This window comes from Halichoerus grypus, chromosome 1 (assembly GCF_964656455.1).
Source record: "Halichoerus grypus chromosome 1, mHalGry1.hap1.1, whole genome shotgun sequence".
Taxonomy (NCBI): Eukaryota; Metazoa; Chordata; class Mammalia; order Carnivora; family Phocidae; genus Halichoerus; species Halichoerus grypus.
The window spans coordinates 171,546,645-171,568,830 of NC_135712.1; the positions used below are offsets into that span (position 1 = coordinate 171,546,645).

Below are 22,186 nucleotides of genomic sequence, written 5' to 3' on the forward strand. Positions count from 1 at the left end.
AGCTCTCAGTCTCTAAATTCAAATGCCATAAAGTACCGTCTTTCAACTTACAGGGTGAGTTATAATGGAAAAAGCAAGGAAGTGGTTCTATTTTTAGTTTTGTCATAACCTAGTTATGTGACCTTTGACAAGTCACTTTATCTCTCTGTTTTTTTTATCTGAATGTGCTTTGGGGAAAATAGTTCTGTGGTCTTTGAGCAGTGGGGGGCTAAGGCCAGTTCATTCCAGCTCATAAGAAACAATTGTTAAGTTTATAGGTATGTTTTTTAGCTGGTTGGTGTCATCCTGGTAGCATGAAACTAACTGTCATGGATGCATTTACACCATGGAAATTAACAAACACTGTCAAGTCAGGACTTTCCCCTGGTTTTTCAACATTTACCAGCATATGACTGCTTCCAGGTTTCCTACAGCTAATTCTGTGCTTTTCAACCTTGCCTACCAAACAGGAAGAAAGTTTTTTGTCCCTTTATCTCTAGCACCTAGCATAGTGGGTATCTAGTACATACTTGATGATGGTGGTGGTGATGATGATGATGATGATAGTGATGATTAAATCATCCCATCAGTACTTTAAATCTTTGGATGGGCCCTGCTTAAAGTTAGTTGTCTGGAAATGATGGAACCTCAAGGGAAGCTCTTCCTACATCCCCAGTGACCTGGGTATTGACCTACTTTTTAATGGAGATACTTTAACACAGCTTTTAGGTCTCTTTTTGCAATCTGACTATCCTTTCTCAGATTATTATGCTGAATGAGAAAGTGTAACACAAAAATAGTACATACGAAGTCATTCTTGTATGTACTAGTTCTGTCCAGCTTTTCTGGAGATAAAGAATTTAAGTGTTTTTCATTTTTAGTTCGATTCAGAATCCTACTCTATTCTTTACTAACCTGGATCACATCCCTATCTTTCCTGTCTCCTACTTCTTTCCCTCCAGTTCCCTCTTTCTTTCTTAGTAGGTCTGGATTGCTTTATGTGCTTTACCTCGTTCCATACAGTTATTTTCCTCTAATTAATCCTCATTTTCATGCTCTTTCTTGAGTAGTCTTTCTTCCTGGATCTTAAGAATTACAACTAATTCTTAATTTAATGTTGAGCATACTGTTTTTATATAATTAAGATGTATATTGATGAGGTAATAGAAAGAACCCTAGACTTTTGGTAAAGGAGGCCTGGGTAATTTGGTTTTGCTTTTGTTCTTTAACTACTTGGAACTTTAGTTGTCCTATTTATTAAATAATGCAGCTGGATTCTATCAATGGTTTCCAAACCTGCCTGTGCTCCACTATTCAGGGAACTTGATAAAAATAGAGATGGCTAGACTTGCTTTAATTCAAAACTAGTGAGTCTCTTTTGGAAATGGGGGACTGGGAATGGCCGGTACGGGAGAATTTTATTTTAGTCCAGTTCTGCGTGTCACTAGATTGCATATGTAAGGTTGCCAACCACTGGATTAGATTATCTCCAAGGTGTTTTACAGTTCTGAAATTATGTGTCTGATATTTTACCTCATCTTTCTTTGCCTTCCATCTTCCCCACTTCCTATCAGAAAGTCTTGAAGGCTACAAGTGTGAACCTATTTAAGGCACTGGGAGATTGTTGTTGTATCTAGATTTATATAATTATTTTGTTAAGGTTTCTGAACACTACTGTGTTTTATACAATGATTTGGTTTAACTCAATGGCTAATAATAAAATGTACAGTATTGCAGTTAATCCTAGGAAATATAAAACCACTAATGAAAGACACACATTGTCACCCGATAGCCTACAAAACCATATTTAGTAAATAAGAAAACAAAAAGAAATAGCTTGTTGCTTCCAAGAACCATACAAAATTTATCATATAGCATAGTATTACTGGTTCCTGGAATCAAGTATATGTTACAGCCCTAGATTGATAGGCTTAGAAGGAACCTAGATATCATCAGCTTTTTACAAATTAAAAAAATGAGGAGACCCTCAACGGCTTAAGCCCTCCATTCATGAGTGGCAGAACTGGAGTTACAAACTATTTTCACAGGAATAGAATTTTTTCTTTTATTTTCTTATAATGAAAACAAATAGGGCTATTTCTACAATAAAGTATTAATGAAATGTGCTACTGATTTTTAATTATGCTCAAAAGTTCTCATTTTTCATAGTAAAAGACATAGTTATATTTTTTCATGTAATAGTATTTAGGGAGATCAGTTAAACATTTATTGTTTGGTGAGTCACATAATATCTTTTCAGGCTATTTGTTCATTTAAATCAACTTAAATATTCACAGTATGCTTCCATATAGCTTCAGTTTTAGGAAGTGCAGTAAGAAGTATTTTCTGCCCATTCCTGTAGCAGTTAAGCCTAAGCATCCCTGTTGTCTCTTGTATAGGTTCCTTTCAAATCTCTTGTCAGAGAATGATGTTGGGTCTGGTCACTAAATTCCCCCAAGGGAGTTGGGATCTGAGAAAAATTCGCACCCCGTGCTTGAACCCATGAACTTGGAGCCAGACAGATCAAAGTTCATATATTTTATTTGTCATGTATAAAGTAACCAGAACCACAGTAAAATGAAATTAATTTGAGAAATTAGGCTCCTGGGAGATGTTTTTAGGATACACATTCTCTTAGGACACTATGAGACCAGCAGAAACAAGCCAATACGATTTTTTCTGTTCTTGTTCTGAAGCTGCTGCTTCTGCTACTTCTGAGCCTTGCAGCAGAGTTGCTTGGCTGGGTGACATTTGCTGATTTCAGCAATAGAGTTCTTATATACGGAATAGTGTTGGGTGTATGCCCAACCAACATTTTGCTTTTTTCTTTCTTCCTAAGAGAATTCTGATTTTGTCCAAATATCCACCCCTCCTCTCAGAGCTGTGTGCTTTAGGGGAAGTGGGCCTCATTTGTAGTATAGCAGGTAGACCCCGATTAGAGTGAGCCAGTGGTGATGATTTAAATGAATCACTTGTTAGTGATTGGTTTAGGGATGACATATGATTTGTTCTGGCCAATAAGACATGAGGGAAGGACTGCTGGGGAGGAAGTGACAGGTACCGGGAAAAGTTTTTGTTTTGTTTTTATGAAGGCTATATCAGAAGAGACCATCCTTCTTCTGCTTCTTGACATTATCCTGTTTTACGTTTTATTTGGAGCTTTTCTTTTACCACCAGCCTAAGGATAAAGCCAGCATAGAGGAGAAGAGAACCAAGATCATTGCAGGGGTGTGAAGCTGGGGCCCTGATCATACAAACTCTGGAATTGCTCTACTTCTGAACTTACTTGTATAGGAGACAATACACACCATTATTTCAACACATTGAAACAGTCTGTACTTGCAGCTGAAGTCATTCTCTTGCCTGTATTTCTCCTGTGTCTATTATTCTAGCCTGGTCACAGGTTCTTCTAATTGCTCTCATCACAGACTGAGACTAGACTCTAATGAAATGGATGTGCAGTGTGGAGAATAATTTTCATTGACTCACAAAGCCAAACCCACCTGGGGTCTCGCCCTAAGTGCGGTCGACACAGATGCAGCACAGGACAAGCGTGATGGGCAATACCTGCTCCAGGTTCGTCAGGGGTCTAGCAGGCCTGCATCACATTTGAACTTCTTCCTCTACCTGGTCCTGCCTCTTCATTTTTCCTTTCACTGGTGGCATTCCCTAATAAACGCCTTGCACTCCATACACCATCTTGGCATCTGCTTCTAGAGAATCCACCAGCCAGCTTCCTGTTTAACTTCTGTCCTGTCTCTCTGTGTCCAGAAGCGGCTCATATCCCATGATCATTCCAGATCTCTGTGAACTTCCGTGTCCTGGGCAAATTGACCATGCAGAAGCTTTTTTTTTTTTTTTTTTTTTTTTTTTTAATTTTCAGAGATTAATTCCAAATACAGGAAAAACTTTTTCCCAGGATATTTTGCCATAGGGTATTCAGTTTTTCTTTTCCAAGGGAGCCCCCATCCTTATTCATAGGGGCAGAGTCTCACTCTATAACTCCAAAAAGACAATCACAAAGGAGTCTGATATTTGTGTTGTCTGGTTTATATAGTCTGATCCATAGTTGTTTTATTGCCATGCTGGGTGACCTCAGGTGAATTGCTTAATCCTCTGAGTCTCAGCTTTCTCTTTCATTAAATAAAAATAATTATCCTCACAGAATTGTAGTTAAACTAAATGGTATATGAAGAATGCCTAGGGGAGTGCTGAATGTAGTATGTTCTTAGTTGAGGTTAGATTCCTTTTTCTTCTTTTTCACCATTCTCACTTCTGTCTTAGCCCCATATGAATTCTGTGTCTTGTTGAAATAAAATTACAGTAAACATCAAGGGCAATCATGAAGGAAGAAATAAGTCAAACATGGTATTATTAAGTATATATGTATACATATATAAATACATATTATATGTATTATTAAGTATATATACTTATGTGTAGGTATATATTATTAAATAATATTTAAGATTAATAATTATTAAGTAATAATAATTACTATTGGGGCGCCTGAGTGGCTCAGTCGGTTAAGTGTCTGCCTTTGGCTCGGGTCATGATTCCAGGGTCCTGGGATCGAGTCCTGCGTTGGGCTCCCTGCTCAGCAGGGAGCCTGCTTCTCCCTCTGCCCCTCCCCCCTGCTCATGCTCTTGCTTGCTCTCTCTCTCAAATGAATAAATAAAAAATCTTTAAAAAATAATAATTTTAATTAATAAGTAATTTTAATGTTATTAACAATTTTACTTAATTATAATTTTTAATTATATATATACACACACACATATATAAGTGTGGGAGAGCCATCCTATTTGTCAGTCTGGGTGAAGTTGGAAATTTTAGAGGTACATTGAATATATGTATCTTAGAATTGTTTGTTACTTTGTTTTAGTATGATCTATAGGCTGGTCTCCTACCAGCTGCCTTAGGGAAGTGTCGGTCATAATACTTATGAGTCCTCGTCTATGTTGACCCTTACCCAAAATGAATTCATTTATTAACATCAAGGTTCAAGGACTTGCTGATCTGATATAGTCTGACAGATTCAGACTAGGCTGTTATTTTAACCCTATGGTCTTATGTTTGGAGAAAAAAAACCCACCTATCAGGTCATGCCACCTAGTGCATGATGAATGATACCTCCCTTCCTGCCTGCCTGCCTTTCTTCCTTCCATTTCCTTGAGTATAATCTGCTTACTATAAAATTTACTCACTTTAAGCATACAGTTCAAAGATTTTTAGTAAATTTACAGTGTTATCATCACCACAATCCAATTTTAGAACATTTTCATCGCTTCCAAGATATTGCTCACGTCCATTTTTAGTCACTTCCTGTTTCCACCTCTAGCTTCAGGCAACCCTCGTTCTACTTTCTGTCTATAGATTTGCCTTTTCTAGACATTTCTATAAAGGGAATCAGAAATATGTAGTCTTTTGCCTTTGTCTTCTTTCACTTAGCATAGTATTTTTGAGGTTCATCCATGTTGTAACATGTATGTATCAGCACTTTGTTCCTTCTTATTGCAGAATATTAATCTGCTTTTTGGATATAACACATTATGTTTACCCATTTAACATTAAATTGTTTTCATTTTCTGTCTATTAGGAATAATGCTGTTGCAAACTTTTTCTGTATAATTCTTTGTGCGGACATATATTTTCATTTCTCTTCCACCTAGGATTGGAATTACTGGATCACATGGTAAATTTATATTTGCTTTTAAAAGGAAGTACCAAACTGCTTTTCAAAGTGGCTGTACCATTTCCTGTATTTATTACCTTTGATTTTTGTAATTATTGTAAGATTAGTTATATGGTGTTTATTAAGAAACAGAAGGTTATTAACAACAGTATATAGCAAATACTGTGATGTGACACCTCCGATCCTCCTTCAAGACTGAAGGGTCTTCTATTGCTCCAGCTTCCAGAAGTGCTAGTCCTCAGGTGTTAGCCCTCTCCAGAAATTGCCCCTGACTAAAGAGTCACCTTGCCCATGGTCAGAGCCCCTTCTCAGGGCAGTGAGTATCCAATAACTGGTTGAAGCAAGGCTTATGAAGTCCTTAGGTCTTCTTGCCCCAACTCAGGACTGCTCCCAAAGAGCTACCTAGCTTCAGAGCTTTGGGGTAAAATAAGGCTCTTTTTGGAACTACAGTAGAGCCCAGCTGCTGCCTTCTTTCTTCCCTTTCTCCAGAAGAAGGTTGAGCCCCAGAGTACTTCCTAATAAACTTTCTGCATGTTACTAAGTTGGCTCCTGGAAGAAACTAGCCTTGAAAGTAACAAATTGCTACCTTTTAAATATTACAGATTACATTGACACTTGTCTTATTAAATAGATCCCCCTACTGGCAAGAATCAGACTATTTTCTTGAAGCTTGAAGCCAATTCCAATCCCTGCAAAGAAATCAGCTTTTGTTATTTTAATCTACCAAGAGAGGGCAGTGAGATGCTAGTTAAACTAGCAGCCATGTGGTAAGAATAAAGGAGAATTTAATTATTTCTGAAATTTCCAGCACTTTGTTTTCTAAAATAATTATTTTTGTTGGCTCTTCCTATATCATCCAGAGATCTGTAGAATATGTAGGAATAAACTTCATTTAGTATACTCCAATAACAGCAGAATTCCAAGGAACTCCTCTTTTTAATATATATACCACATCTTTTTTTAAAATTTTATTTTATTATGTTATGTTAATCATCATACATTACATCATTAGTTTTTGAACTCCTTTTTTTAAAAGACATTTTTAATGCTTTTAATTTTTAATTAGTGTTTCCATTGATAGTAAAGAATCATTTGAAGAAAGTGGGTTTTTAAAAATTTAGTCAAGGATGACATAAAATCAGAGAATGTTAGACTCCCGAGTTTATCTAGTTTGTCCTCCTTATAGGTGGAAATACATGATGTGTAAGACTTGGAGTCCTTGGTTTAAGAATACCAAGAAGAATAAGGCCTAAAAGTTAGTAAAAAAAAAAAATCTTTTTTAACTAAACCTTGCTCTCCTTTTTCTGTTATAGGACTTTGATTATTTCCAGTTTTCCAGGGAATTAAAAACATTTATTCATTAAGAAAAACACTATAGATCTTCATGAATGTGATTGCTAATAGGTGTTAGCATTGGCAAATCAGGCTAACAATGATATTTTCAGGGACTGAGTTGGCATATTCCAGGATTTGTTTTCTTCCTCTGCATTTCCAGTCATTTTTAATACTACATTTTTGATGTGTGTGACTATTCCAATTTAACTTTATTTTCTATTTACTGTCTTAACAATTTGCGTTATTAGTGAAGTCAAATCTAGTTGACCAATTTCTATCTTGAATGATCTGGTTTTATTTTGTGGTGTCCAAAACTCTTCTCCTGGGTGAAATGCTATAGTTTAAGAATATAAAACCCTCTAGGGAAATTCTTAACAAAGTGAAATTCAAATAACCACTCCCTTCATCTTTGTTATTATCAATATCAAATTATTGAACATCTTTGCTTGGCAAAACCAGGAAATATCCTGCTATCAGACCTGATTAAGTTTTAATACCAGTTATATTCAGGGAGCTTTCCACATGCTGGTTGTCCTTTGTTCAAATCTGAGGCAAAGTTCAGTGCCATTTATTTTTTGATGACCTTCTTGCCATGAATTATCAATTCCCTTTGTCTCTGTAAATATGTACCCTTGTTGTGGCAGAATCCTAAAGAATTAGGAAGTGTAATTATAAATGCATTGCTAATTGGGCAGTTTAAGTTTTCTATCTCTTTATCAATGTGCTTTGAATTTAAGAGGTGTGTGCGAGAGAAAGAATGGTGTTGGGGAGGGAGGAAAGGAGCGAGGTGGGGAATGGGAGAGAAAAGAGAAGAGAAGAGAGATGTTTTCTCTATTGGTCTTCCTGCTTGTTTTCTTCTAGATTCAGACCTGGGGCCACTTAAACACTTAAAGAGTCAGTCATGCTTCACTGACTAATTCTTTCAGTACTGAGCTTTCTTTTTAAGGAACCCAAAGCCATTGGCTTAGTATCAGTTTAGTGTCAGTTTATCTTTCCTACTGGTCCAGCTCTGACCCTAGGTTCTTATTTGTTCCCCCTTGGGTAAATCATCTAAATTTTCTGAGCCTTGGTTTCCTTATATATAAAATGTGGTTAAGAATACCTAACTCATAGCATTGATGTGAGGATTAAATGAGATGGTAGCTATAAAATGCTTAGCACATAACAGTCAGTGTAGGATCATTACCTATTCATCAGCTCCTCACCTTCAAAAGTTTCCCTGTTTTAGATCGCCAGTTACACGGAGTATAGATAACCAAGAGCAGCTTGTATTATACACCCTACATTTCCCACTACATCCTAAAAGGAATGGAAATCTAATAGGGCCAAATCCTCAAAGAAAAGGGATGCATTTCTGGTGGAATTTCAGGCATTAATTAGCCAAATGGAAGGATCTGATGGAGTGTTGGTTAGCTTCTTCATGGCTTCCAAAATTATTCCACATAAGGAATTTACCCATTCTGTGTTTGGGCATGACTGTTGGGCTTTTGAAAACTTGAATTTTTGATTATCAGGATGACTACTTTACCCATTCATTCTTCCTTTCCCTTACTTCTGGCCTTTATTAATGTTTTTTCCTGTTAGTTCTGCCCTATGTTCTGCATATGCCAAATAATTTGAAGTATAGCACTTTTGTTAAAATTGCCTTGTATTTGCAGGTATCTACTAAAAATCCTTTAATTATAATTTATGAGTAAACTAAAGTTTTACTTCTGCATTTAAGTGTTCCAATGCATTATGTTATATATTTTGATAAGTATGTGTTGCTAAAAATGAACTAAAGCACTCACATTTCTGAAATGTGATCTTATAATTCTTTCCTTCTTTAAAAAATCATATTTTACTATGTAAAAATAAATTGGGAAGATTTGGAATTTTTTTTATGAAATAACTACAATTTGGGGGTTTAGGTAAGCTTGGGGCAATTAACAGAGATACATTGTGAGAATTTAGATAGTTTCATTTGTGAAAAAGTGTTTTGTAAACTATAAAGTGTTATTTATATATGAGGAATCATAATCATTGCCAAAAAAAAGTTGATAAACCACACTTGCAATCACTTATAAATGACTACAGGAATTTTAAAGGAACTGTAATGTGTTCTACAAGTTTTATGGTCTTTGGATTCAAGGTTTTACAAGATTATCTTTAAGGTAGGTAATCAACCTTGAGATTCTCTGAAAATACAAGCAATAATTCAAAAATAACAAAAATATTAGCACAACCATTGCAGTCCCTGCTCTTACCCTATGCAGAGGACAGTTTTCTCCTAAATATTAACTGATGAGAGGGGCGCCTGGGTGGTTCAGTCGTTAAGCGTCTGCCTTCGGCTAAGGTCATGATCCCAGGGTCCTGGAATTGAGCCCCGCATCGGGCTCCCTGCTCAGAAGGAAGCTTGCTTCTCCCTTCCCCACTCTCCCTGCTTGTGTTCCCTTTCTAGCTGTCTCTCTCTCTGTCAAATAAATAAATAAAATCTTAAAAAAAAATATTAACTGATGAGAGTTGGTTTCAGATTTGTTAGACATTACTGCTGTAATGTCTGATATTGGTTAAGTATCACTTTTATAGTCTGAGAGAGTCAGGGCTGTCTTTCCCTGACATCTCCCTACCATTTACAAGGAGCCTACTTTCCAGTGATGTACTTTGTAATAGTATCTGTTTTATCATTCAAATTAATAAGCTTTATGGAAAACCTAAATGGGATGTTATTTCTCTCAAGAAAAAAGGCACTTGAAAGAGTTAAAGGGCAGCTGAGTTAGACATTTACAAGTCATATCTATGGAAAAATAATATGTGTGCCTTTCCCTTCTGTTTTTCCTTTACAAAAAAGGATTCTGGTGCTGCAGATCACAGAAACATTTATGGCTCACAGAATTACTGTCACCCCAAACTCCCCTTTCCTGTGTTTGTTGGTGTGGTGATCTTGTTGGTGAGAAAGGGACTGGCATTTTGAAGAGAAATAATACCAATACAGTGGCTTGTGGTGGCTCTTTTATTAAACGTCTCTGTGTTCCTTTTCAGAGACTCCCTAATTAGCTCAGGCTCTGGCCCAGAGGACTGCATGGCTGTATTTAACCACCTGGGAAGTGGCTCTGGAAAGATGCTGGCTCAGCATAAGTAACTGGGTTGGATCTTGGCTGCCTCTTGGGTGAGAGCTTTATTTTTAACTTGCCTCCTTCTTTCAGATGATTGCTGAGGTCTGATCATAGTGAGGAGAGCTCCCTTTCATTCTTAGATCTTTTTTTTCCTATTTAGTAGAGTTCATAACTCTTTTCTTCTTGTATTTTGCCACTATGCGAAGGGAATAAAATGTTAGACTTCCCTGGAAAATGTTATGTGCGTAATACTAAAGATTTACTATGTATTTTCTCATCTGTAGATTTTGAAGGAATATCTCTCTCTTTTTTTCTTTGGGTCTTCTATCACTCAGTGATATAATAAATAAAATAAAGTGAAATAAAATAAGCAGTTCATTTGCAATCTTCAGTGTGGTAAAGGTTATAAATATGTAGAAAATGACACAGCCTTGCCCACTTAGAGCACGTAACGATAATATAAGGCAGACTGAAAGATCAGAGGGGAATATTCATAGTGTCCTTTGAGAGCTCAGAAAACTTTAAGGGGATGAGGGAATGCTCCCTAGAAAATGCAGTATTTATGTAGGGCTTTAAAGATGAGAAGGCTTTATAGGCAAAGAGGAGGCTGGGGGCATTTCCCAGTCAGTGACTCCTGAGACAGGAGTCTTCAGAATGCTTGATGAATTGCTGGAGTAGAAATAGACAACTATTGATGAGTATCAGGTACATGGTTGGGTGTACTCGGAGACTAAACTATAGAGACATGTTGGAGTAGGATCTAGGAGGGTCTTGAATCTGGTAGGCTAGGGAATTGTACAGTTCTAGATCTCTTCCCATAGAGTTTGGAACCAGTTGAATTTTTTCTTTTTTTGCTTTAAAAAAAGTCACGCCTTTTCCTTGAATTATTTTGGAGTCATGCTCTTGGTGTAAAAGCAATACATTTTAGTGAAGCAGAAATCATTTGAAAGGTAAGTTCACAATGCCATTTGTCTTATTTAATCATTTACTTATTTATTTATTATTTATTTATTTGAGAGAGAGAGAGAGAGAGAGAGCAGGTAGGCGAGGAGCAGAGAGAATCTTAAGCAGGCTCCATGTCCAGTATGGAGCTGGGCATGGAACCCGATGCAGGCCCAGCTCTGGGTTCCACATGGCCAGACGTGGGGCTTGATGTGAGGCTGAGATCATGACCTGAAATGAAATCAAGAGTTGGTTGCTTAACCGACCGAGCCACCCAGGTGCCCTTGGAAGGAGTGACTTTTAAACCTGATCAAATGAGATAATATACAAGGAGAGAGTTTGAAAAGGGTGATATCTATTACAAATGGGAGATTCTCCTATTCTGAAGAAAATCCTTGACCTTTACATTATTATATCTACATTTATTTAAAACCTCTCATTACTTTTCTTTTATTCCATGCCTTCCACCTTCATTTAAAAAATAAAGACAATTAAAATAACATTACGGAAAGTTCGGAAACAGAGGGGAAAACATATCCATGAGCCTCCTCCTCTCATAGAGCTACTGCTGTCCCTCTGGCTAGGGGTTAGGGCAAATTTGGACTTTTGTGGTTTTTGCCACCCTGGCATTCATTGTTTTTTCTTCCTTATGTAGCATTCTGATTTTCCCTGGAGAAACAAACTACTCTTAGGCCATATAGTCAGTATTGAACTGACCTATTGCTACATCTAGAAGATCCTGGCATAGCCAAATGAACAGTTGCATTGTCCTACCTATGATGATTGGTTTAGAGATGGGCATGTGTTTAAGCCAGGCCATTCAGAACCACAGACTCAATTTTATGACTTTTGCTGGAACTTTTAGAAAAGCATGCTTTTCTGCTGGGGTTGCTGAGGAAATAGAATATAAGCCCCAAACTGCTGGTAGTCATCTTGCTATCACTTAGGTAAGAATGAAGCCAACTGGCAGAAAAGCAGAACCAAGGGGCGCCTAGGTGGCTCAGTTGGTTAAGTGACTGCCTTCAGCTCAGGTCATGATCCTGGAGTCCCTAGATCGAATCCCGCATCGGGCTCCCTGCTCAAAAGGGAATCTGCTTTTCCCTCTGACCCTCCCCCATCTTGTGCTCCATCTCTCTCATTCTCTCTCTCAAATAAATAAATAAATAGAAAAGCAGAACCAAGAGCCAGAGAGGGAGATTACCAATACCTTGCTTAAGCATCAGCCATGCTAGAAATTGGCATTATAGTCATGAATTTTTTTAGTTGTGTCTGCCCAAAACATATATATATAAACCATGTATATATAAAACACACACACACACACACACACATATATATTTTTTTGCTTTGGCTACTTCTAACTGTGTTTCTGTTACTGGTGAGTGCACATAGAGAAATACTCTGGGTGTTAGCATTTGAATTCAAAGGAAGAAGCCTGAAAAAAAAAAGAGGGAACTGAAATGGTTTGGGAAGTGGTAATGTTGGACATGGCATTTTTTAATGAACTTTGAAGGATTGGCTAGAATTGGGCTCAGCTTGCTCCATCATGCACTGTGGGTTCTGCTGAGCAGTGTGCTTCCCCCTACCTGGGCAAAGAAAGGGCACTTCCAGGTACTCTCAAGGTCAGTTTTTAGGAGAGAAGGGGCAGCTACTCTGCCTTTCAACTGTATGCCTGGGATGAGACATGGCATAGACATACTTTTGCTTATAGCAGCTCTGAGTGTGCAGAGAGGATCGGAGATGTGGTCAGTTTTGGCCATTTTGAGACAGAGTGGCAGACCATGTCACATGCTTGGTTTTCTTCCCTTTGTTCTTATCCCAGAATATTTTTCCTAGTGGAATCTGTCTAAAATAAACAAGGACAGCCTTATTTGTAGACTTGTTGTGTACTTTTAGGACCAAAGAGCAGAAGCATCTCCTGTCCCTACCTGTCTCTCTATATGAGTGCTCAGGTCCCAGCAGCACAGACACTAATTGTGGGACCTTTGGGAGAAGTCTGTATGTGGCACCAAGGCTGTTCTACTACACCCTGGAAGGGGGAACAGAAGTGAAAGTGGACAGATTTTCCAAGCAGGCTTGAGCTCTGATGTCCTTCACGCTGCTGACTCTGGCATTGCCTTTGCTGTTGAGCTGTGATTGCAATCATGATCTCGGCAGGCATATCACAGCTCCGGTTATATTGCAGATGGTTGACACCCAAGCCAACAGAAAATGTGCATAATCCTGGGCTAACAGATCCTTACAAATCCTTCGCAGACAGCAGGACGTGCAACCCATGCCCAGGCTGTTTAAATTTCTGCAAATTCCAAACTAGTTAGACAGCTCAGGATTAGAGGCAGGCATTTAAGTAACAATAAAAAGGTAGACTGATTATATATTGAAGCAGCTTTGCATTTTTAATCTTAATACATTTCCTTCTTCCCTCCACTTATATGTCCTCTTATCTAGCTGTGAGTCCCAAACCAAATGTTACTACTATAGTAAGTCCTAGTTAAACAGAGTATTTCTCTCTCCATGTTCCTCTCCCCCTCCCCTTCTCTCTTTTTCTCTCTGTCCTTCTCTCTCCCCCACCATTTCCCCCTTTTGCAAGTTAATGACTTTTCTTTTATGAGAAAATCACGTAAAGGCAAACAAAATCAATCAACATGGGCTGGTACAGTGGGAAGATCACTGCCCTGGGAATCTTGAAACGTTATTTTTCTATGAGCTTTGTCTTTATACTCTGGACCTTAGTTTCCTAATCTGTAAAACTTCAAACTAGGATCACTGTATTAGTGTCCTACTGCTGCCATAACAAATGATCATAAACTTAGTGGCTTAAACAATATAAATGCATTATCTTATAGTTTTGTAGGTCAGAAGCCCAGTATGAGTCTCACTGGGCTAAAATCAGGCTGTCAGCAGGGCTGTATTTTTTGTTTGTTTGTTTTGTTTTGTTTTTCTTATAGGCTCCAGGGGAGAATCTGTCCCCTTGCCTTTCTAGAGGCCACTAGGTTCCCTGGCTTATGGCTCCTTTCTTCCATCTTCAGAGCCAGCAATGGCAGGTCAAGTCCTCATACTGTATCTCTCTGACCTACTCTTGGGCCTTCCTCTTCTATTTTTAAGGACAGGTATGATTAGATTGAACCCACCAGGATGATCCAAGAAATCTTCCCATTTCAGGGTCCTTATCCTTAAGCACAACTGCACAGTCCATTTTGTCATGTAAGGTAACATATTCACAGGTCCTGGGGATTAGGGTATGGATATCTTTGAGGGGTGGTGTGTTATTCATCTGCCTACTTGTTAGTGAACCCCAAAGTCCCTTTCAATATTAAATTTTGTTTTAGAAGCTTGCTTTCTTTCCAGCAATGTTCCATAAATCAAGAATATGGTCTAGATTTGACCCAGATTCGACTCAGTCTTTGATAAGAAGGGCTGCAATCTGGTAATTGATAGGCCAAATTAGGCTTGTAGTCATGCAGATTGGCTGACATGTTTTAAAAATGTTTAATTGAAAAATTTTAAATTGGAAGATATCATGTAAAGACACGAATATATCTGGCTTCTCTTGAAGGAACAACAAAAACAACAAAAAGTAGGAGAATTTGATAACATTAGGGTTTTTTTTTTTCTTTTTTTCTTTTGGATGGCAGCAATTAGCCAGACTTGAGTAGTGAGTATGTTTGGCTACTTGATAGAAGACAGATTGTCTTCTATCGACAGGATTTTTGTACCTGATTATTTATATTATCTGCTTGGTCCTATGTAGACATTTGAATTTTCAAGTGCTATTGTATCCCTTCTATAACTTCACCCCTACTATAAAATTGATCTTTACCCTGATGACCCAGGAGTACTGAGAGCTCCTGAGTCATTAATTATGCTTTATTCATTAATTATTGAGCTAGACAAATAGATTACTGTATTTTTTTTTATGGTTTCAAAAACAATACATATATTACAGCATTTGAGAAAACTTTCAAACTCACCACAGCTACACCCCTTCCCTTGAGCATGACAGTTAATTGAGGTTTTCAATATTTTTGACTTCCTTCTGTTTGTAAAAAGAAAAATAAAAAAATAAGTGATAGCTCTTTGTTTCTAAGTAGTAAATTATGGGTTGTTTTGATAACCTTCTTTTTGAAAATGTGTTTTCTAGCTATCCTAAGTGCAAGTGATACTTTTATAATCTGAAAAAATGTAATGGAAATTATTTATTTTAAGAACATACTTTTGCCACTAGGGTTTGTGCTACCACTACTGAGCTCTGGGCAAAAGAGTTGAATGGAAAATTGTTCACTGCTTGGTATTTTGAAACTTGCAATTCCCTTCCTAGATTATTCAGAGCCATTTATAACCAAAAGGCAAGGTGCTGAGATTTGTTGATAGACAAAAACAAAATAAACAAAAACCAATCCATAGTCCAAAAAAGTGCTATATCCCACATCAAATCCAAATGTTACTTTGTTGAAAAGGTAGAAACATGTAAATAATTCACATCTGAGATTTTCACCTTATGTTGAATGATCATACCATTTTAAACAATTGCAGACTCCTGGAAAGCTATCTTTTGGCCTTATGCACTATATGGGTCAAATAGGGTGATATTAGCCTAAATTAAGATTGCAGTAGCCATGAAAATATGGGAACAACAGAAAGAAGCTTTGCTAGAGATAGGCAAGATTCATCCTCAACTGATGATCCCATTTTGAAGGGAACGCAAAAGATGGAAAGCAAACCAAAAATTAGTTACATAATTTGAGCTTATGTCTTAAAAGCTTTTTAACAGTGCCTTTTTTTTTTTTTACACTACAACTCATTGAACATATAAAAGTTAGCTAGATTTTAAAAAAAATTGAAAACCTTTATGGGAAAGCACAAATAAAGTGTAATTGTTGATGAATTGCATTGGAAGTCAGATGATCTAAATCAAATGTTCTCTAATTCTGGTTTCAGAAGTGCAATGAGCCAGTAGAGAAGTTGGCATTTTAGATAAGATTACACCATGAACACTTTTGTTTTAGGGTGCATTTTTGCATTTAAATATAAAGATACAGAAGTGCAATTTCAGATTGTCTATTGACTGCCTGAATATTCACCAAGTCAGGCAATTTGCAGTTTTTCCTCTCAGAAGTAGACTTCCTTGCTTTGCTATGATTTCCCACTGTATCTGATGAAAAAACAGATTTTCTCCTTCATTGAAGAGGTTGGCTGGGTGCATATAACAAATTGGGAAGAAAGTGGTTTGATGGAAACTGCTTGAGGTTGTAACTTTCAATTTTCCTACTTTTCATTCTCTCCCTGAGACCTCTGAGTTCATTGTACCTGTAAAAAAAGCCAAAAGGTAGGCTTGTAATGAGCTTGGCTGTGTTCATTCCCTACTCTTGCCATTCAGGCTTTATTTTTCAATATTTGAAAGTTCAGCAGTTCCATAAGGGTGAATCTATTTAGGGATTATTATCTTTTTTTTTTTTTTAAAGATTTATTTATTTATTTGAGAGAGAGAGAATGAGAGACAGAGAGCATGAGAGGAAGGAGGGTCAGAGGGAGAAGCAGACTCCCTGCCGAGCAGGGAGCCCGATGCGGGACTCGATCCTGGGACTCCAGGATCATGACCTGAGCCGAAGGCAGTCGCTTGACCAACTGAGCCACCCAGGCGCCCTATTTAGGGATTATTTATTTATTTTTTTAATTTTAGGATAAAGATAATGTGGGCAGGTTGTACAAATGTTTTTAAACAGCTCATGGTGTGTGTGTGTGTGTGTGTGTGTGTGTGTGTGTGTATGTGTGTGAGTTTTTGTGTGTGCAAACATGGGCATGTGCATGCACATTTGATGGGGAGTCCAAAACCTCCTGCAGAACTATTATTTTCTACTTTTTTTTCAGGGGTTTTGATTGTCCTAGAGATGACACTTAGGTAGCTTCAGGAGAAGAAAAGAACATAGTTCAAACATTTAATTCTATCTTCATTTTGCAGAAACTGTATTTTTTTGTAGGCGACTAGGATCTTTCTCAGAAACTGAATAATTTTTTCAGGTAAAACAGCCCAAATTACCCATTTCTCTGTTTAAGTAGGTCAGTGTTGTGAGGACAAGGAAATTAGGATAGAAACTACCACTGTATGTATTATATTTGTTTTGGGGGCTTAGTAGAATGCATAGTTCATAGCCAACTAAAATTCCCTTGATATTTGGTTTGCTAAATGTCAAAGATAAATGGCATTCAACTCTGCTAGAGAACACAACTTATTTTTTTTTGTTAATTTTGCATGCCAATCCACGATACCTCCTGAGTTAGGGGCAGGAGACCCCCTCTGACATGTGGGCTACATGGTTCCAGGCACATCAGCAGATTCCACTCAGTAAGAAAAGTAGAAGGGGACAAAAGCTCATGCAAAGGCTGTCTGTGTCTCAATCTTATGTCAAGCCTCTTTGAATCCCCATATCCCCTTCCCAAGTCTGCAGGCCCCAGTGGGGCAGTTGGGTATATCTGTTTTTCCTCCATACCACATGTAGGCTCCAGGAACATGTTGCTCTCACAAACCTTTTCTCTGCCTGTACCTTTTCTCCCTTTGTCTATAACCGTCTTCCTCTACTACAGCCTTCCTGTTGGTGGAATATATTCTGAAAGATTGCATCCTCCCAGGAGTCCAGATGGAAGCAGGAAAAAAGTCCCTTCTGTTCTTACATCCTCAAGGTGTAGTTGAGGAGAAGGATGTTTCTACTACCCATTCTCCCATTCTAGGAATGAAACCCCAGGTCTGTGGGGATGTGTGGGAGGATGTGAAAGAAGCCTTCACTTAAATTGAATTCTCTTTTGTTTCTCTCACTTTCTTAATCCAGCCTAGGAATGATTTTGAAGGCTTTTCTTTGTAATGGGAAATTGCTCTAGCATTATGTCCTATATGTTTCTTACTCTGTTGCTTATAGGAAAAAACAGATGCCTTGAATTAGTCAGTCACTGGTTTTTAATATAAAGAGAAGCTTCTGTGACTTAGAAAACCTCTTTTCCCCCTCCTAATTGTTTGGCTCTTACTGTTGAGACCTATTGCATTCATGACTATTACACTTTTTTTTTTTTTGACTTAAAAGTATCAGGGTTGAGCAATGACTTCCTTATTTTCTGCCCTCCGGCAGTGGATGCTTTATCCTCGGTGACTTGAAGGTCATAAGGTCAACAAGACTTAGGATGAAAATGTATCAGACAATATTTGAAATGTTATTCCATCAAGTCAATACTGCTAATATCAAGAGCATAATAATGCCACCATGCAACTTTACATTTGTGTGTTAGTTTACATCTTACAAGCCATTTTCTGATGAAATACTTAATACCTTCCACAACTTTGCAAGGTAGCTTTTTAAAATTCCCTTTTTTGTGTAAGGGGATTAAGACTCAGAGGGATCAAGAGGCTATTCCAAGGCCATCTGTTTCATGAATTTTCCAATTCCAGACTGGAACTGAGGTATTCTGATTCTAAGTACTCTTTGCACTTCATCAGAGTCTTGGTGTCTGGATCAATAGGTCTTGTGGCGACTTGTCTGGGTCATTAAATTCAGCTTGATACTTTTTGAGGCCTATTGGACCACTGCTCTTCAGTTCTGGATGGACTCCCTCCATGTTAAACTTGCTCTTCTAATTTTAGTCTGATTGTCAGCTGCTCTCTCCAGCTCATGTCTTGCTTAGGCTACAATAAATCTAAACCGTGCCCCTGCCCCCAGCTAGCATTCCAGATCTCCAGCTGGGCTTCTCACTCATCTAATCCTCCTCTGCCTCTTTAATGTAGGAGATTATAATCAGATTTCCTAGATGATTAATGTAGAACGTAGTGAACGTTGCCCCCTTTCCAAAATCCTGAATTCTAGATTTGCAATCTAATATTGAATTTAATATAGCTTTATATAGAAATCTTTATTGGTGTTTTGGGGACTGTTGATTTTAGTCTAACATAGAATTGAAGAGTTGAATTAATGGTTTTGCCATTCTTGGGAATATCAAGGACATATTAGCTCAGAGTAGACTGGGCAAAATGTGGAAATTGTAAAACACATGTTCCTAAGTACTGTATCTTTCATTCAATGAATGTTGCACAGTGAGTTAATTAGTTGGCCTTGATTCTGGTCCCATTTCTGCTACTGACTCACTGTTTTTACCATCTGGGCAATGGGGCAGTGCAGAAAAATGCCTCTTTTGCCATGTGTTTTTGTATTATTTTACTATTTGCATAGAATTCATTTAAGTAGCAGGATGGAAGTTAATACTTAAGACACGAAGTCAGTTCATAAATATGGCTCCAAAGCAATTGCACATGATATATGCTTAAAGCTCATTAGCTGCTAGGGACTCATTAACCCTGAAAAAAATAGGTTGAACTTAACCAAAAATGAACTGTGTGTTAAAAAAATATGTAATTAAAAAAACAGCAGATCTGTGACCTACAGAATTAGTGCTGTACTTCCTCTGATTACAGTTATATTCGTCCTTATTCTTATGTCATAGAGAATCATGGAATGTCAAGATTTGGGGGACACTTGTCTAAAGCTGACAAGTTAACTACTTCTCTTGGTGGTTTGTGAAGTATTTTTAATTAAAAGGCATCAGGAAACAGAAAAACCAAAAGCTCAGATGACAGTGGTGACTAAAAAGAAGTGCTGAGTGACTGTGGGAGATTCTTATGTATTCCTTATCAAAAGGTCGTATACCAAGAGCAGCTTTTATACAAATTGTGGCCAAAGATATGGAAATGTAATTACATCAGTGAACAAAGTAACAAAAGGTTGTGGGGTCTAAAGGAAGTATTATTATTATTTTTTTATTTGAGAGAGAGTGAGAGAGAGAGAGAGAGCCAGCTGAGGGGAGGGGCACAGGGAGAGGGAGAAATAGTCTTTATTTTTTAATTTTTAATTTTTTTTATTAATTTTACTTTATTATGTTGTTAGTCACCATATATTACATCATTAGTTTTTTTAATTATGTTATGTTAATCACCATACATTACATCATAAGTTTTTGATGTAGTGTTCCATGTTTCATTGTTTGCATATAACACCCAGTGCTCCATTCAATATGTGCCCTCTTTAATACCCATCACCAGGCTAACCCATCCCCCCAACCCCCTCCCCTCTAGAACCCTCAGTTTGTCCATAGTCTCTCATGGTTCGTCTGAGGGAGAAATAGTCTTAAGCAGACTCCCCACTGAGCGTGGAGCCCCCTCCCCCGCTCCCTGGTCTGGACAACTTAACTACCATCCCATGACCCTGAGATCATGACCTGAGCTGAAATCAAGAGTTGGATGCTCAACTGACTAAGCCACCCAGGTGCCCCTGGAGGAAGTATTTTAACAGTGTTCTCTATCACAGAAAGGTGGATGTATTCAACAGAAATAATGCAAATCAGGAACTGGTTCTCACTCTGATCAGAATAGAAGAGGTCCTAATAATTACCTCAGAAAGATAGAAACAACTCTGCTAAGAACAGGATCATGATTTTAGTAAATTAGTTATCAGAATTATTTAACTTTTATGGGGGTTAGGGATTTGAAATAGACTGAATGATGAGAGAGAAACACTGTCATTTGGAGTAGTTAAAAGAATTTAAAATTTTTTGATTTTTTGGAATGCTGTGCTTTCCATTTTTCTTCAATTTGCAATAACATTTTGTTTTTATGTTTTATCTTTTAATCTGAGGTACAAAATTATAATTTGTTATATGCCACAATACTGTGTATGTGGTAGACACTCAGTAACTGTGTGTTAAATTGAATGAATGACTAAATCAATCAATAATTACAATGCAAATATAAGATTTATGTTATTGTTATGCCTTGTAGTTTTGTATTTGCCATGATTTCTGGTTGATTTGTCAGGGTTATGGCAAAAATTGAGGTCATGAAGCTTACAGAGCTGATTTTAGGATTTGATGTTTCAGCATGACAGTATAAGGAGAAAGGGATGTATTTACTATTAAAACATATAGGTGGTTAGCTACCTAAACAAATTTACAGTTAACCTTTCCTTTTTTTTTTTTTTTTTTTTTAAATCCTTCATCTTCTATGTATCTCTCTGAAACCTTCTGCTCCCAACAGGACCAATTTAGACAGTGCTGTCATTAACCTGACATTTTCAGTGAGTTATGCTTATCTTCATTTGAAGCTCTTTGTACAAAAATGGAGCAGTTTAATTAAGTTTGTTTAGAAGCAGCAAGGATTTTGCATTGTTACAACCCAGCTACTTCTTTTGCCTGTCATTCGAATAAGAGGTATAAGAGGTATGATTTTGGTAGAAAAGATGCCTTGAACCAATTAGCTACTTCCAGCATTGAAGCCAGCTTGGCAAAAAGAATTGCAGACCAGTGAAACTTTTTCGTTATTCCCTAGATAACACACTGTTCAGCTAGTGACCAGATTTTTTCGAGCAAAAGTCACTCATTTCTAGACTATTGTTCAATCATGACAACATATATAGAAAGGAAAGAAACATCACATAAAATCAAGGGGGCGGGGAGTAACAAATGCATGTAGAAAAGGCCACTGTGGCTTTGTAATGTTCATGTGGAACAGAAATCAGCAATACTGCCCTGTTGGTGAAAGGTATAGGTATTGGTAAATGGAAGGGAGAAGGTACAAAAATGAGTATATATTTCCTAGGATCCATGTTCTTTCACGTGTGTTCTCTCATTTAATCTCCTTAACAGCTTTGAAAAGTGAGAATTATTAGCCGTATATATCTTGTTTATATGAAAGAAAACTGAAGCACATAGGAATTGAAGAACTGACTTAAATTTGAGCTATCGTTAAGAAAGTCAGGATTTGAACCCAGGGCTGATTCCTCATCCCTCTACCTGAAGCATCTCACACAATGAATCTTTCCCAGTTGATGCTCTTTGCAGGTTTCCCCTGACTTTTCTTGAGTCTCTAGGTCAGATTTCCTTAGAAAGTTGAACTCTCCAGTCAGAAGATGTGTATGCCCCTCCATGGCTACCAGTGTACACCTTTATCATCCTGCCCTGAGTCAATCAAGGTTGCAGTTAGGGTCATCACCCCTCTGGTCCTCCTGTCAGTTTTTTTCAGTCTGTCTTCCAGCTCCTATTGAAGTCCTGCACTCTGCACTCTCAAGGTTTGATCTCTTGCTCAAAATTCGAGTCTGAATTCTGGTTCTTG

The 22,186-nt window shown here is 37.6% G+C and overlaps 1 pseudogene; it reads left to right on the top strand.

Moving 5' to 3' along the window:
- Positions 1-22,186, top strand: part of LOC118525049 (actin, cytoplasmic 1-like) — a 46,346-nt pseudogene that overhangs the window by 17,232 nt on the left and 6,928 nt on the right.